Source organism: Oreochromis aureus, linkage group 3 (genome assembly GCF_013358895.1).
Source record: "Oreochromis aureus strain Israel breed Guangdong linkage group 3, ZZ_aureus, whole genome shotgun sequence".
Lineage (NCBI taxonomy): Eukaryota > Metazoa > Chordata > Actinopteri > Cichliformes > Cichlidae > Oreochromis > Oreochromis aureus.
This window is the reverse complement of record NC_052944.1, coordinates 7512949-7530143: the sequence shown is the minus strand read 5'-3', so window position 1 is coordinate 7530143 and position 17195 is coordinate 7512949.

Genomic DNA, 17195 nt, shown 5'->3' with positions numbered 1-17195 from the left:
CTGGAGCTCTAGGATATGTTTTGGTGTGACACAACAGAGTCTCTATCTCTGTAGAGTCTTTGACCTCTGGCAGTCAAGGGGTGGAAGGAGAGGGAAAATGAAACTTCCCAAGAGACCAAGCCACTGCAGAGGACACCATTGTCTGTAATGTTCAGCAGTAATTAGTTTCTTGTTGCAACACACTCTGTCAACAAATAGCCCCAAGTCCAAGTTGTGACCAGGACAATTCATTACTTATGACATATATACATAAGCACTGTAGCAGCTTATTTTGGAGGTATTTGATCTTAGATGTTGGCCTTTTTTTATATTTTATCATTTTTAATTTTTTTTTAAATTTTTTTTGTTTGTTTTTCCCTGTTTTTGATTGCCACCATCTCCTGATAAATGTACTTTGTGGATAAAAAAATAATATCCATTTATAATTAAATATACTACACAACAAATGTGCAAACTATGGAGTGAAAATGTTACAGTCCAGAGGGCCCAAAATAAGCAGCCCTGTGCCTTTAAGAGCACTTTGTTAACTCTCAAGTGGATTTTATTCTGTTGGACAGGTGGCATCAAAGTATAATTTTTCACAAGATAGTGTAGCAATTCTGATCATAAATGTCATGCCGATTGTAACATTAATGAACAAAATCATATTAGTTTCCAAAGACATTTTCCTCCTTTTGCAAAAATACTCCTGCTTTGCCTCAGAGAAATGCTTGTGACAGCAACTCTGATTGGCCAGGAGGGGTCTGGTCGCAAGCCTTGCAAAAAACAGTGGCGTACGTTGGTTTGTATAAAGACTGTTACCACGTTGTCAGTTTTCGTAACTCCTGTGGCTCAGTGTGAAGTTGCTAAGCTCTGCACCCTTACCGCAATGGATGGCTACTAATTGTGCTTTGAGGCTGTCATTAATGTCACTCTTGTTGATAGTCTCCAAAAGTTGAATCTGTTCATCTGGACGTAGCGTTTTGTGGGAGAAACGTTTCGTCACTCATCCAAGTGACCTTCAGTCTCAGCTGACTGCAGGTTTCCCCAAACCTTATAAACAGTACATTTGCATAATGACTGAAACCAGCCCACTGAAGGAACAATGGGCTGTGAGGTCAGTTCCTTAATCATAATTATGCAAATTCCCATGACCATTGATCAACAATCACTGACCAAAACCCACTGATCAAAGAACACTGATCAATGGCCATGAGTACCATTCACAGAGAGTTGGGGAATGGCTGCAATCACAGCATTGTAAGATGGTGACAGATGTACCCTTAGGCCCCCTCCTCGATTCAGAGATGGTCTTTCCCTTTTCACGTAAATGGCCTCCTTGACTCCGCGCTCAAACCAGCGTTCTTCCCTGTCCAGGATGTGTACATCCTCATCGTTGAAAGAGTGTCCACTGGCCTGTAGGTGTAAATAAACTGCAGAGTCCTGGCCTGATGAGGTTGCTCTTCTGTGTTGTGCCATCTGCTTCACTAGAGGTTGTTTGGTTTCCCCGATGTATAAATCCTGGCAATCTGAGTGACGAAACATTTCTCCCACAAAACGCTACGTCCAGATGAACAGATTCAACTTTTGGAGATTTACTTTCCTGGATGATTGAGAATGCATCAAGATCTTGTTGATAGTCTTGAAATGAAGGGGTAGTATTTTTTAAAGCTCCACACTTTCCTCCTTTTCCACTCAGTTTTCATTTAAAATTTCACTTTGTGATTACAATTTCTTACATTTTTATAGAGCCATATTTTGCATTCACTGCTGCAATTATTTTGCAGTGGATAGCATCACTTATAGCCTCAACTACATAGATAATGTTGCAGTTTTCATTGTCACCACTTACCACAAATTTTGGAGAGTTAGTATCTTGCCTACAGATATTTGGCATGCAGCGCAGCCAGGAAACTTAACACCAACCTTCAATTCTATTTTCAATTCATTTTATTTATATGGTGACAAATGAAATCAACAGTCACCTCAAGATGCCTCATACCTTTCGATTATTAGATGACCTACTCTACCTCTTGAGCTCCAGTCACCCTACAAATACACTTAAAGTCCATGAGGCATATGCATAGTTGGTGTATTGCAATGTAAATTCTTTGCAGATGGCTGGGATTATACTTTCTGTGACTGCAAGTCCAGGGTCTGAACCCTGGACAGTGAGCACGAAGACTGATGCCAAGGTAGCTAAAGAACAGACCAGAAAACACTCCCGTCCACACTGAGATGGCGTTTTCGCTCATTGAAAATGCATACATTTGAAAACGGTGCTTTCGCATCGCAGTGTAGACAGCAAAAATGCAGACTTTCTAAAACGATGACGCATGTTAGTCATATGATGCAGTCACGTCACCAATTAAACTAAGATAGCGGAGGGCATTATACAGCAGTTGTTTTGTTTGCTCTCAATTTTGACAGCCCTTTTAAAGATTAATATCAGTTTGTACATGCTCCAGATAGCTTTTCTTCAAATTCTTTAATTCTCACTCGCTTTTGCAACTTTGTACTTTTGTGTTACTCACAGCAACAACTCCACATCATTGTTAGTCCATTTAAAAAACTCGGTGCTTTTCCTCAACATTTTGCGCGATGTTTCAAAGAGCCGGAAAGTTAATAAGCAGCAGACAGAAATGAGGCAGGTCGAATCTTCTTGTGTTTCACGCATGCACAGTACTGGAACGTGAGTGTTTTTGGCCGTTTCAATGTGGATGCGCAACTCTGTGAAAACGACTGAAAACGCTAGTGTGGACCCGGCGCATTTTCAGACGAAAACGCCGTTTTCAAATCTATCCGGGCTAGTGTGGACGTAGCCACAGTGAAGGTGACAGACACTGCAGACTTAGCGGGGGGCCAGCAATGAAGATGTAGACAATAATAATAATAATAATACATTTTATTTGAGGGTGCCTTTCAAAAACCCAAGGTCACCTTACAAAAGAACAAAATTAATAAAAGAAGCAATAGTGATAAAATACATAAAATAAGTTAAAATTGCAAAACAGAACAGAACTTGACAACAGATAAAAAGATCCGTAGCAGAGTACTGGAGAAGAGCTGTCGCCGGGTGATGAACGATGGATAAAACAACCCAGGTGAGCACGAACCACACCAGCAGCCTGTGGATCCACATCTTAATTAGGGCCGAGCACTGAGCACAAATGGTTGGAAGAGGCCAGATGAAAGTAGGGACCAAACAAAGAGCTGACAGCTCCAGCGCAAGCAACAGAAACTTGCAAATATTGCAGAAACAAGTCAAAACAGGGTTGCGCCTTAGATACTGGATTCAAATTGTTGTCAGCATCTGAAAAAATTATAATAAAAATATAACAATAACTGGTGAGCAGCGGCAGCCAGGCGTGCCAGCGTTCACTTAACCGGAAGTGAGCAGCTCAGGTAAAGCAGCAGTGTGTAGAAACCCAGGCTTACTGGAGGCAAACTTCAGCAAAGGAGTGGAGAGGGCAGCAGATCTGAATCAGGCAATATTGAATCTCCTCGCTCAGGTGACAGAAACCCTCAGGCCCCCACAGGTGGTGCAGGACCACAGAAGCTGTTAGAGCTGGGCAGAGCACAATGGCTCCTCAGGGCCTGGCTGGAGCTCCGCAGGACAGACTGGACTTACTGGCTGGGACTGTGCAGGTCATTTTGGACTCACTGGCTGGGCCAGCTTGGGCTCAGGATAGTCCAGATTAGCAGGCACAAAGGATACAGTTATCTGGCTCAGTAGAAGAGTCAGAACTAGGAGACTCAGACGTGTCAGAACGCTCAGTCATGGATGTGGCAAGCTCTGAGGAAGCAGCTTCTAGGTTAGGCTAATCTCAGGAAGCATAACCTAAGGGGCAGAACTACAGTGAATGGGGTCTCAGGGCGGTGGTCTCTGGGGTGGCCCTGGGCAGAGCAGCCAGCAGACTGATGCATCAGTGGACCTATGTGGAGTGGCAGGTAGGTGCTTGGCATCCTCAGACCCAAGGAGAAAGACAGGGTCGGATAAGGTGTCCTCAGAACTGGATAGTGAGAAAGAGTGGTGCCTAGTTTTATCCAACACAACTGGGGAAAATGCAGGCACTGGTGGAGATATTACCAGAACTCAGTTGGGCCTTCAGGCTGGGCAACAAAACCATTAGGCCAGGCAGCAGTGTGCATTGTGAAATGTGAAATTGAGGGTGCAGGCATACTATGATTCAAATTCCTCTACACTTTTTTCCACCTGGGTGATTGTGAAAAATATGCATGAAATAGTTGGGGACTGGAGCAGCTGAGGATGTTTATGCATAATGCCCTGCATAAAAGAAGGGTCCACAAAAATGATTTTAATGTCTGTAGAGCCACAAATCTGTGTGGTAATTCTGAGAGGCCTGATTACTTACTCACTGAACTCCCTGGAAAGGATATCTGCTGGATCCATGCTGGTTGTGATGTACTGTCTTAAAACTCTGGTCGCGGACCAAAATCCAGACTCACTCTTAGGCAAAATTGAGCACAAAGCAAGTGTTTAATGAGGCAGATGATGGTGCCAATACAACAAAGTCGATGAAAAGAAGCATCAAATTAAAACCACAATATTTCATAAGCAGGGTGACACAACAAATGAAACAAAAAAAGGATAAAAGAGGAGCAGCACTTAAATAAACAAACAAGGTTGTTAGGAAAAGTGGACACAGGAGGTTAGCAAGGCACAGTTACAAACAATCAAAACACGAGAAGGGAAGTAACCGTAAATATAAACATAAGGGACAAAAAATTACCAAAGTAAAACAGGAAGTAAAAGAGGATAACTAAAAACAGGGAAACTCAGAAACAACACACCGCGTTCCAAATTATTATGCAAATGATATTTTTCTCTGTTTTTCCTAAATAGTCGATTCAAATGACAGTCGGCATAATTTTTGAGTCATCGACCAATAGAGTATAATTCAAATGTTACTGAACAAAACTCCCAATGAAAACAGTATGTTTTTCAAAAATAAAAAACTTAAAATGCACTGTTCCAAATTATTACACATACAGAGTTTCAAAAGATTTTATAGGTTGTAGAGAATTAAAAATGGTCATTTGTTGAATTTGCAGCATTAGTAGATAAATTTCACTGACATCAAAAGCTATTTCAATCAAAAACATCTTAACAGGTCAAGTTATATATTAACATAGGACCCCTTATTTGATAGCAGTTTTACAATTCTTGCATCCATGGAACTTGTACGTTTTTGGAAAGTTTCTACTTGAATGTCTTTGCAGGATGTCAGAATAGCCTCCCAGAGCTGCTGTTTGGATGTGAACTGCCTCCCACCCTCATATTTTTTTGTTTGAGGATGCTCCAAAGGTTCTCAATAGGATTGAAGTGAGGGAAGAATGGGGACCACACCATGAGTTCCTCTCCTTTTGCGCCGATAGCAGCCAATGATGCAGAGGTATTCCTTGTAGCATGAGATGGTGCATTGTCTTGCGTGAAGATGATTGTGTTGCAGAAGGCACAGTTCTTCTCTTTCTACCATGGAAGAAAGTGGTCAGTCACATACTTTGCAGAGGTCATTTTCACACCTTCAGGGAGCCTAAAGGGGCCGACCAGCTCTCTCCCCGTGATTCCGGCTCAAAACATGACTCCACCAACTCCTTGCTGACGACGCAGCCTTGTTGGGACATGGTGGCCGTCCACCAACCATCCACCACTGCATCCATCTGGACCATCCAGGGTTACACTGCACTCATCAGTGACCAAGACTGTTTGAAAATTAGTCTTCATGTAGTTCTGGGCCCACTGCAGCCGTTTCTGCTTGTGAGAATTGGTTAGGGGTGGCCAAATACAAGGTTTATGCACAACTGCAAGTCTCTGGAGGATCCTACACCTTGATGTTCACAGGGCTCCAGAGGCACTAGCAGCTTTAAATATGTGTTTGCTGCTTTGTAATGGCCTTTTAGTAGCTGCTCTCTTAATCTGATGTATTTGTCTGGCAGAAGCCTTCATCATTGTGCCTTTATCTGCAGGAACCCATGTGTGCTCTGACTCAGCCACAAATCTCTTAACATTATGGTGATCACGCTTAAATTTTTGTGAAATATCCAAGGTTTTCATTGCGTGTCCAAGGCATTCAACTATTTCACGCTTTTCAGCAGCAGAGAGATCATTTTTCCTCCTATATTGCTTGAAAATGGTGGTCTGCTTAATAATGTGGAACATCCTTCTTTAGTAGTTTTTCCTTTAATTGGGCTCACCTGGCAAACTAATGATCATAGGTGTCCGAGATTGATTTCAGTGATACAAAGAGTCCTGAGACACAATTCCATCCATGGGTTTAATTGAAAAACAACTTATTTAATCTTTATGACACTTAAACACAATTTGCATAATAATTTGGAACGCGGTGTAGTAATCATTTCATGAGGGGAAGACACAGAAGAAAATTCCATTTAAATACAAGTTGTAACTGGAAGAGTTGCTATGAAAATATATTTTAAATAAAGATTAAAATATAAACAATAAACAAACTAAAAAACAAATAGAGAATATTTGTTGACAGGTTAAACTCTAAACTCTAAAAGTTTAGAGTTTAAAGATGAACTCTAAACTCAAGGTCTAAAAACCCAGGACTATGACAGAGATTCAACTTTGAGGTGGACTGGACATGTACAGAGGACGCAGTGTGAATATTATACCGCATAAAGAACGTTGAAGATGAAGGTAAGAGCAAAAGATGAAGTTCACATAGAATATTCAAGAATGTAGTAAAGGAGGGTTGTTGTGCCAACGAAGGATGCAAGAGATAGGGTGATGTTCCGAGACACCAATAGGGAGCACCTCAAAGGTAGAAGAAGAAGAAGAAGATGGTGAAGTAGGTTAACAGAAAGAAATCAGGGAACAAAAGTGTTCCTGCTAGTGAGACTTCTTTTGTAAAGAAGTAAAATTCTGTCTGTATGTTCCCTTCAGAGTTAAGTCACACAATTAATACATTTAATTTAAGACATTAATTATTATACACTTTTCTACCTTATTTGTGGATATGAACCACTCTGTGCACTGCAGGTCACCAGCTTGGAGTCAACAGAAAACCCTGATTGCTTCCCACTGCTGCACCCAATGTGTGGGTGTATATTTGGAGAATGAGTTGGATTAGCATCTAAGACAGCAGAGAGATTGTTCCTAAGTGGGGCGAGGTTGAAGAATAATGAAAGCAGATGTCACTGAGGTTTTTCTGATCAACACTGCTGACACATCATTCTTACTTGCACACATGCACATTGTATTTCTATTCATGACTTCCTGAAAACTGATTTACTAAGAGGTTTTTTTGAGTTTATGTTACTTTTTCTTTTGTGTTAAGTTTCAGTAAAGTCCAACTTTGTTTACAATCTGACAACAGATTATATTTCTCAGTTGTATGTACAATGATGCATTATAAGTGAAGGAATGCTAGTCTGTTATAAAATGACAAAAAATATGCACTGAAAACTATGACATGAAGAAGCTTCTTGGATGAGAGGTGAAACATCTTCATCAAGAAACTTAAAAACTTCTTGAATGCATTATTATCAAATAACATATTCAGGGTGTCTCCAAGATACCGGCACCTTGGTCATTGGTCTGATTACGCCTATGTGTAACTTAATGTCATGTAGACAGTAGATATTTCAATGGAATGCAGCTATACAATTTTGTTTTTAGCTACAAAGGTAAGGAGCCCACAACTATTCGTTTATATGAATCTAATCATTGGGATTCAGCATCTGGTCAATGCAAAGGCCTTTAAAAACTCAATTGACAGATCTGTCAACAATATCTCCACATGTGATTGACTGTCAAAAAGTCCATTTTAAGACGCAAAGTTCTTAAAACTCAATTGAGAGTCTGGCTGATGATTAGGAAAACAGTTATTTCACTTCACTTCCAGCATCTGATTTTATACCTTCATACCCTTACTTTCCATCACTCTACAGAGAACATTACTTCTGAAATGGCAAAATTATGAAACATGGAGAAAATGTTATGTTGAGCATACTAAAATATGCAAGAAAAACAAGATTGTGATTAAGATTATGGTTTGCTCAAATCAAGTGATTCCATGCAAACTGAGTGATGCAAAATGTTGACACAACTATCTGCAGGAGTCAGCCTGGAACCTCGTCCCACTTGATGCTGCAGCATCTTAAAGAGAAGTAAAATCTCAGTGCAAATCTCAGTTTTGTTCTTTACCAGTTGCTCTATCTCATGTTTTGTTGTTCACACATAAGGGATCACTAAGGGTTTTCGCTTAGGCAGTAGTTGTCCTTCTCTCCTGGCTGGAGCTTTCTTTTCCAGCTTTGAAAAATGTCCAACTGGGATAACCACATTTACTCAGGGCCTTCTTGATGTGATCTTGATGCATTCTCAATCATCCAGGTAAGTAAATCTCCAAAGGTTAATTCTGTTCATCAGGACGTAGTGCTTTCAGTGGGAAAATCTCTCCTTAAAAGCCGAGAAGCATTTAAGGAGAGATTCTCCCACTGAAAACATTACGTCCAGATGAACAGAATCAACCTTTGGAGATTCTTGATGTGATGTTCTTCTGCTTCCCTGACCACTATGTCTGTGGGCATGGTGTTCGCTCTATGTTCTAGTGTCCTGATGACACCCAATTTGTGCTCCAGTAGACGATGAGATTCAAACCTTAAATACAGAACCGTATGCGTAGGTTTACGGTACACACATACACTTTTAAATGTCCCCCATTACTGATGGAAATCTCACAGTCTAAGAAGGCTAACCTGCCGCTTTTCATATCCTCCCATGTGAATTTAATGTGTTGGTCCACCGAGTTAATGTGATCCGCGAATTGTGGTACATCCTGAGATTTGATTTTAACCCAGGTTTCATCCACATACCTGAACCATTGACTTGGTGGTGTTCCAGGGTAGAATAGCAAAGCCTTCTTTTCCACTTCTTCCATGTACAGTGGGTGAAACTGGGGAACCCATGGCACACCCATGTGTCTGTCTGTAGAACTGACCCTTGTATGTGAAATAGGTGGAATTAAAACACAGTTCCAAAAGCAAACACACTTGGTCGGGGCTGAGAGGGGTCCTGTTGCTGAGGTTGGGGTCATCCTGTAATCTCTTGCAAACTACCTCCAACCCGTCAGCGACTGGAAAGCAAGTGAGGAGAGATGTAACATCGTATGAGATTATTGTTTCATCTGCCTCCATAATGACATCTCTCACCTTCTCAACAAAATCCAGGTGTTCTGGGTGTGGTTTTTAGAGCTGCCTACCAACAGGTTGAGAATAGAAGCCAGAAACTTTGAGATGTTATAGGTGACCGAGTTAATTATACAGACAATTGGTCTTAAATGTACACCCTGTTTATGTATCTTCAGTAAACCACACAGACTTGGTGTAGATTCCCCTGGGTACAGCCTGTGGTATGAGGTCCGGTCAATAGCATTGTCTGGTTCTAACTGCTTCAGACAATCTATCACCCACTTCCTGTAACCACTTCCTGGGTCTCGTTTCAGGGGCTCATAAGTATTTTTGCTTGACAAAATTTTATAATAATAGTCTGTCTTGTGCAACTACCCTTGTCTGCTGGAAGGATAATAATGTTATTGTAATTACTAGGTGATGTGAGTTGCCTTGCTCTCCTCCATGCTGATGTTGGATGCTGGGGGCTTTGGATTGCTGAGACAGGCCGAAACTTCCATCTGTAGTTGCTCTGCTTCCACGTCTGCAATGATAATGTTTCAAATTGCTGTTTCTGTGGCTGTGATCAGTTCCACTAGCAGGATTTGTCTGGGTGTTGCAGCAAAGTTCAACCCTTTTGCAAGGGTGTTTTTCTCTGCTTGAGTGACTGGTCTGTCAGACAAATTTTTCACCCACTTGTTCCCATCCTCGGTATGGCATCCTTCTCTCTCGTCTGGCTGCTGAGGACACTCTCCCTATTTCACGGTGTTTTCTGATGCACAACAATTAAGTCAAGCTTCCATTGTTACCGGGTCTTAGACTTTTCATGCTATAGACGAGCCTTCTCAGTGAATTCAAACACTTTTTTAAGAGTATTTTCATCTAGAAGCATGGTAAGTCCCTGTCAGATCTGCTGCTCCTTAGATTTTAGACTGTATCATGACAATTTGCATATTAATGATCAAGAAACTGACCTCATAGCCCATTGTTCATTCAGTTGGCTAGTTTCAGTCTTTGTGGAAATGTACTGTTTATGAGGTTGGGGAAACCAGCAGTCAGCTGAGACCGTCACTTGGATGCATGACGAAACGTTTCTCCCACTGGAAATGCTGCGTTCAGATGAACAGAATCAACCTTTTGGGGACTTACTTACTAGGTGATTGACTATGCGTCAAGACACATTGTTGAATGTTTGCTGAATTGTACTTTCTTTGTTTTATTTGACACCCAGTTATTGACTATATACAGACAGGGTGCTTCAGAATATATTGCACTGAACTATAATGCATGTAGAACATGATTTTCCAGACCTTTGAGGAAATTTCCTCTAATTGGATGTCCTTAAATTTTAATTGAATACCTCTGCATTAAATACTAAATTAGCACCATGCAGGGGACCAGCCAAACATAACAAATAGAAACCACTGTAGAATAAGAGCACAAGCTAACACTGACAGATATTACATTCCCTGGGTGTATGTACTGTACCTGACTGAGACACTAATTTATTGATTATCAGTGGTCTTGAAATGTTGCTGGTTTGGTAGGACATAATGTACTTGGGGTTTGGTATGAATGTTAGCCCATAAGACAGTTCTTCTATCTTAATGTCTGGCCAGAAATTTTTGGATCAAAAGTTAGGTTTAGGCTGGTTCCCGATTCAGATCACTGCCCTCTTACAACTCTAATCTCCTACTCATCCTTAGTGGGTTCAAATAATAAGAACATTATATTACTTATGTGTAATTATTAATTATTTTTTATTTAGCATTGTAGATACCAATTTGTCTATTGTAGAAACCAAGAAAACCAATAAAGTTAGCTGAAAAGCTGAAAACACAGTGTATCAAAGCATTTAAGTTCCATCTGCCCCCATCACTATCTGCCTCACAATCTGTTTTGTCTGCCTTTGCCCTTGGCCCCAGTGGCGCCAGTGTATAGCATCTTCCCTCTAGCTGTGTTATGTGCCTGAAAGTCAAGGACAAAATAAGGGTTTCCACTTACCATGCATACCTTTGCATCAACACTTGCCCACATCTCAAAAGGCAACATGTCTGTGTGGAGGATTTTCTCAGCAGCTCGTCCTTATCTTTTCTTCATCTGAACATACTCAGGGTGTCAAGGCCACCATTACAACTATCATTGTGTTCATCTCTCCAGCCTCTTTTGTGGCTTGGAATGTCCCCTTAATTTGAGGGTTTTCACAAGTGAGTATAAGGAGACAAGGGCACAGATCTTTCTTCTTGCTTCTTGCACTTAGGGACTGTGTAAACATTCCTGGCACCGACCCTGAAACTTGAATTTCAAAAATTAAATTACAGACAAAAACTACCTGTCACTTTTATTTTGTTTTGATTCATACATTATGTTTCACCTGTAAATTTAAGACACACATCCTGGTATAAAACTAAACATAGTGGTATTTACTGACTGTTTAGGTCTGTTTGATGAAACAAGCTTCAATTATGACTCCCCCAAATGATCTGAATAGAAAGCATTGAAACTGCTAAGCCATCTAAGCAATCTCCAATAATTAAAAAAAATTCAATATCAGGGGGAAAAGTCACTTTACAATTATAGTCTAATCTGGCATGAAAAAGGATGATCAAGAGATAAATGGTGACAGTCTTTCTATGCTCATTGACCGCTCTTCTGCTTTAAGAATTTTCACTCTGTCTTTTGTTCTCTGAATTTGCTTCACGGCAATCTTTCATCCATTTGCATCCGCACAGACTAAAGCTGTTCAAACATCTGCAACTGTGTAGTGACAGGTGAGAATTCTGATTCTTGTTCACCTTAGCAACATCATGGAAACCAAACAGACAGCGATTGTATCTGAACAGAACAGTATGTCTGAAGTCAGCCAAGCAGAAACAAACAGGTTAACAGCTAACTCTGTTAGCCCAGTAAGGTGCTGTGGCTTGTCTGACATGCAGACAATGCAGGCAACAGCAGGTTAGGACTGTGGCTTTGATGGAGCAATACACTGAATATCATTTGAAGATTATGTTACAGCCATCATCATTTTACTGAATCTGGCTAACAACAGAACCTACACAACACAAGATGGAAAAGGTGATCTTTTAAACAATACTGTCCTTTGTGTAAAATGGTGCAGCTTATTATTGAACTAAAATGGCTGGTAGACATGAAATGTTAGCAAAAAACAGCCTGTTTCTGCCCAGTCAGTCCCGTAAAACCCAGGAGCCTAGAGCTGAATACTAATTTATAGTGGAGGCGTCTGCTGTGTTGTTTTTCCTAATCACTCTTTATTGGGATCGCCTGCTGTTCATTATAACTTTTAACTCACCCCAGATTTGGAGTGGATCTGCTGAAAGGTCAAAGCATTGCCTTTAGCCTTTTAAGATAAGCTGACTCACTGGATTGTTGTAGGGGAGAGAAAAAGTTTCCAGATGGTGATAGATGGTGTTATACACAGAAGAAAATGCATCAAATGTTGTACTAAAATATTGCAGAATCTCTCTTTTTCTTTTTTCAGTTTCAAATATCTTTTATTAGAAGCATCACAGTTGTTACAGGTTAATAGGACTTATGCCACCTTTTTCTCTAAATAAATAATAAATAAATAAACAGACGAACAAAAAAGATATGCAAGTAAAGGACACCAAATTAGTTCAAAATCTTTCACATTGCCATTCATGGTATATCTTATTTTTTCAAGGTAAAGTGTATTTGTAAGGTCTGCGAGCCACATCTTTAATACAGGAACCTCTTTGCCTTTCCAAAGCTGCAGGATCAGTTTCTTTGCAATGATCAGTGCATATGACATAAGATTTTTTTGAGCATATTGTAAGCTTTGTGTTTCTTGTGAGTTATAGAATAATGAGATTCTCTGTTCGGACCCCCGGCTATCACTAAGGCATCTATCCAAGGTGTCAGACGGCATGCTTTCAAACTGCGGCAGATGTGTGCTGATATAATTTCGTAGTTGAAGATATCTAAAAAAAAATGGCTGCACGGTAGTCCAGTCCAAATCTATCTTTTAATTGTTGAAATGACATGAAGGTATCGTTTGAATACAAGTCTTTTAATTTACGAATTCCCAGTTCATGCTACACGTTGGAAGCTCGGTCTGCACATGGTGAAAGGAAAGAAGGGTTAGATGTAACAGGGATACACATTGATAGTGTTTTCAGTTTAAAGTTCTTAATTTTATTGTTTCCAAATTTGCAAAGTGGTATGGATCAATGGGTTATAGTTATAGTGTGCACTTGTCAAGGGAGTAGGAGAAAGTAATATTCCACCAACACAGTAAGGAAGGCAATCCTCCCGTTCCATCTGCAGACCATGGGGGAGTAACGCTGTATCATCAAGTAAGAGGGTAATTATTCTTAAATTTGATGCCCAGTAATAATGCATAAAGTTAGGTAGTGCAAGTCCTCCAAGGGATCCGTGTTTACAAAGATGTTCTTTCTTTATCCTATGTGTTTTGTAGTTCCATATAAACGGCATAATAATGGCATCCAACTTTTTGAAGAAAGATTTGGGCAAAAAAATTGGGATATTTTGGACCAAGTACAGATATTGTGGGAGAAAGACCATCCTTATTGAGTTCACTCTTCCTATCAATGAGATAGGGAGTGTCCTCCCAAAACTGAATGTTGTTTTTTAGCTTCTCCAGTAGAGGGAGAAAGTTTTCTTTCACTAGGGAACTATATTTTCTTGTTATTGAGATGCCCAGATACGTACTTTTTTCACAAGTTATTTTAAATGGTAGAGATGCAAGCCACTCACTACTTTCCAATTTGATGGGCAATACTTCACTTTTTCCCCAGTTGATCCTGTAACCGGCAAAGGTGTCAAATTTGTCAATAACAGAGAGAATTGCTGGGATGGAAGTTTGGGGTTTTGTTATGTATAGTAAAATGTCATCAGCATAGAGCGATATAGTATTAGATGTATATGCTGTGTCATAACCACGTATATCAGGGTGAGTACGAATTGTCTGTGCCAGGGGTTCCAGAGCAAGAGCGAACAGTAATGGACTAAGAACACATCCCTGTTGTGTCCCTCTGCTGAGCTTAAACTGAGTGGATAATGTTGGTTTGTAAGGATTCCGGCTGTGGGATTCATATAGAGTAATTTTATCCAGGAAATAAAATCTTGTCCCAATTGAAATTTCTCTAAGAGAGCAAAGAGATAGGGCCACTCAACATGATCAAATGCCTTTTCGGCATCTAAGCTAAGTATAAGTAGATCCTGTTGCACCTTAGAGGAGTAAATTATATTAAATAGACACCTAAGATTACTAAAGGAGCTCCTATCTGGTATAAAGCCTGTTTGATCTGAATATATCAGTTTATCTATTACCATACTGAGCCTACTCGCTAGTATTTTAGCCAGGATTTTTTGATCCGAATTTAATAAAGAGATAGGTCTATATGATCCCACTTCCTCCAAGACTTTACCTTTTTTTGGGAGTACAGTAATAACTGCTTCATTCAATGTTGGTGGTAAGGTGCCCACATTGTATGCATGGTTGTACAATTTAAATAGATATGGAGCAAGTTTGAGCTTGAGCTGTTTGTAAAATTCATTCCCTAACCCATCTGGGCCTGGACTCTTACCATTTTTTAATAAACCGATAAATTTAGTAATTTCTTCAGTTGTAATCTCGGCATTCAGGATCTTGCGATCCACTTGATCCAACACAGGGAGGTCACACTTGTCTAAAAAATCCTGCATATCTTTAGGCCCAGCAGTGGAATGAGAAGTGTAAAGAGAATCATAAAACTGTCTAAAGTTGTCATTAATGTCTTTATGTCAAGTGACCAGGTTTCCATTACGGTTACCCTAACCCTATTTTTTTGGAGAGGGATTTATCTAAGTATGGGTCTAACACTAAATTAAAATCACCTCCAATTATTAAATTACCATTAGGTATATCCAGAATCAAACTAAAAACCTTTCTATAAAACTCTGGATCATCATGCTTAGGCCCATAAATGTTCAGTAGAATAATCGGAATGGTGTGCAGCTCCCCAGTCACTAATACATATCTACCATTCTTATCAGCTATAGTGGAGGTATGCCTGAACGGGATATCCTTCTTAATTACTATAGCTACCCCTCTGGTTTTAGCAGAAAATGTTGAATAATACACCTTATTAATCCATCTACACATAAGTTTTTTATGAGCAGCATTTTTCAGATGAGTTTCTTGGAAAAAGATAATAATAAATGACATAAATGAATAAGATTTCAAGTGTGATCTCGACCAGCAGGGGAAGAGTCACTTGGATGAGAACCTGGGGTGCCACCAGCATCCCCTGCCCCAGCGGCTGCTGGAGCGGGCGGGCGGTACGGTGAGAGCCTCTCCTGGTGCAACACCGCCACGCGCCCTGGACCCGGCATGCGGATCCGGTACACCACTTCTGTTAGCCGCCCCACGACTTCTGCCGGCCCTTGCCAGTGACCGCACAGCCTGGGGGACACCCCTCTCTTGCGAACCGGGCAGTACACCCAAACCTTGTCGCCAGGCACAAAAGCTCCCCCTCGGCACCTGGTGTCGCAGGCTCTTTTCTGTCGTACTCCGGCGCTGACCTGGGCCTGGCGGGTGTAGTCATGAACTGCTCGCGGCCGCTCCCTCAGCCTCCTGTAGCAGTCCCTGGCCACCAACACGCGCCGGTTCCCTGCCTCGGGGACGGGGAAAGGCCCTAGGACGTCTCCTCCCACTCTCTCCATCGGGGCCCCCACCCGATGCTGCTGCAGGGGAGCAGTGGGGCGTTGAGTGGGGCCCTTCCGTGCCGTACAGGTGTCACAGCAGTGCACATGAAGTTCCACATCCCGTCGACAACCAGGCCAGTAGAACTGCCCCCTGAGACGGCGGAGAGTTTTAGCATTCCCATAGTGGCTGGCCCCCACCGAGCCGTGGACAAGCTCGAGCACCTGCGACCGCAGCAACCGAGGCACCAACAGCTGCGGGAGATCCTTGCCCTGTTTGGGGGCCCGCCATCTCCGGTACAGGAGGCCGTCGTGGGTCTCCAGATTGTTGTACTGGGAGTAGTAGGCCTTCACTTCGGGCCCCTGTCCTGACACCCCTGTCCAGCCTGGGCGTCGTGCTGCCTCCAGCCAGGCCCCCACCTGAACCAACGTCGCATCAGCCTCCTGCTCCTGCTTCAGCTGCTGCATGGTCAACGAGAGCCGTCCCCCTCCGTCGGTTGTGGCCTGAGCAGTAGCCACGCCCCGTGCCTCCTGGGCCCGCTCTCCCTGCCGTTTCGAGAGGGGCAGCTGGCGTGGGCGCAGACAGATGGGTTGAGCAGAGCCGGTGTCGATGGCATGCTGAACCAGCCACGTCTGCCTGCAGTCTCCAGTTCCCTGCTTTTGACCGCACTGGAGGGCCAGAGTCTCTGTACCAAGAGTGATAGCCAGCTTCGCGGTGTCAACGCAGGCCCCCCAGCGGGTCAGCAGATCAAGGCTGATGATGCACTGGTCTTGGATGTCAGCAAGCCAGAAGTCGTGCACCAGCTCCAGATCCTTCACCGGATCCGCATAGCGGTTTCTTACCCGCATGTCAGTTCTCTCCCCCGTCACTGTCATCAGCTGGGTGTCGGTGGGCGACCAACCCATCACAAACGGCCCGGATGTTCCAGGAAACACACCAGGTCGTATTAGGGAAATGGTGGACCCCATGTCCACCAGGGCCTGGCAGGGCTGGTCCTCAACACAGCAGCTCAGGTAGAGTCCCTTGAGGTGCCCGACTAGGCCCGCCACCATGCATCGTTCTTGGAGGGGGGCAGGAAGCTGGAGCGGTGGTACTGCTCCCCCTCTCATCCCCCTGAGGCCACATAGTTCTGGCCTTTGGGGCGGGCGCCAAGCAGTCGCGTGCCACGTGGCCAGGCTCATCGCACCGGTAGCAGCGGTCGGTCGGTCGACGGGGACGCCTCCAGGGCACCGAGGGCTGCGGCTGGCATATCCCCGCGACCTCCCCCTCACTGTCGCAGTCTGCGGCTCTGATTTGAGAGTAGTTTGGGGGGCGCAACTGCTGGTCAGGTCGCGATGTGAGCACAAGCTAAGCCCTTTCAGCCTCAAGGAGCGCC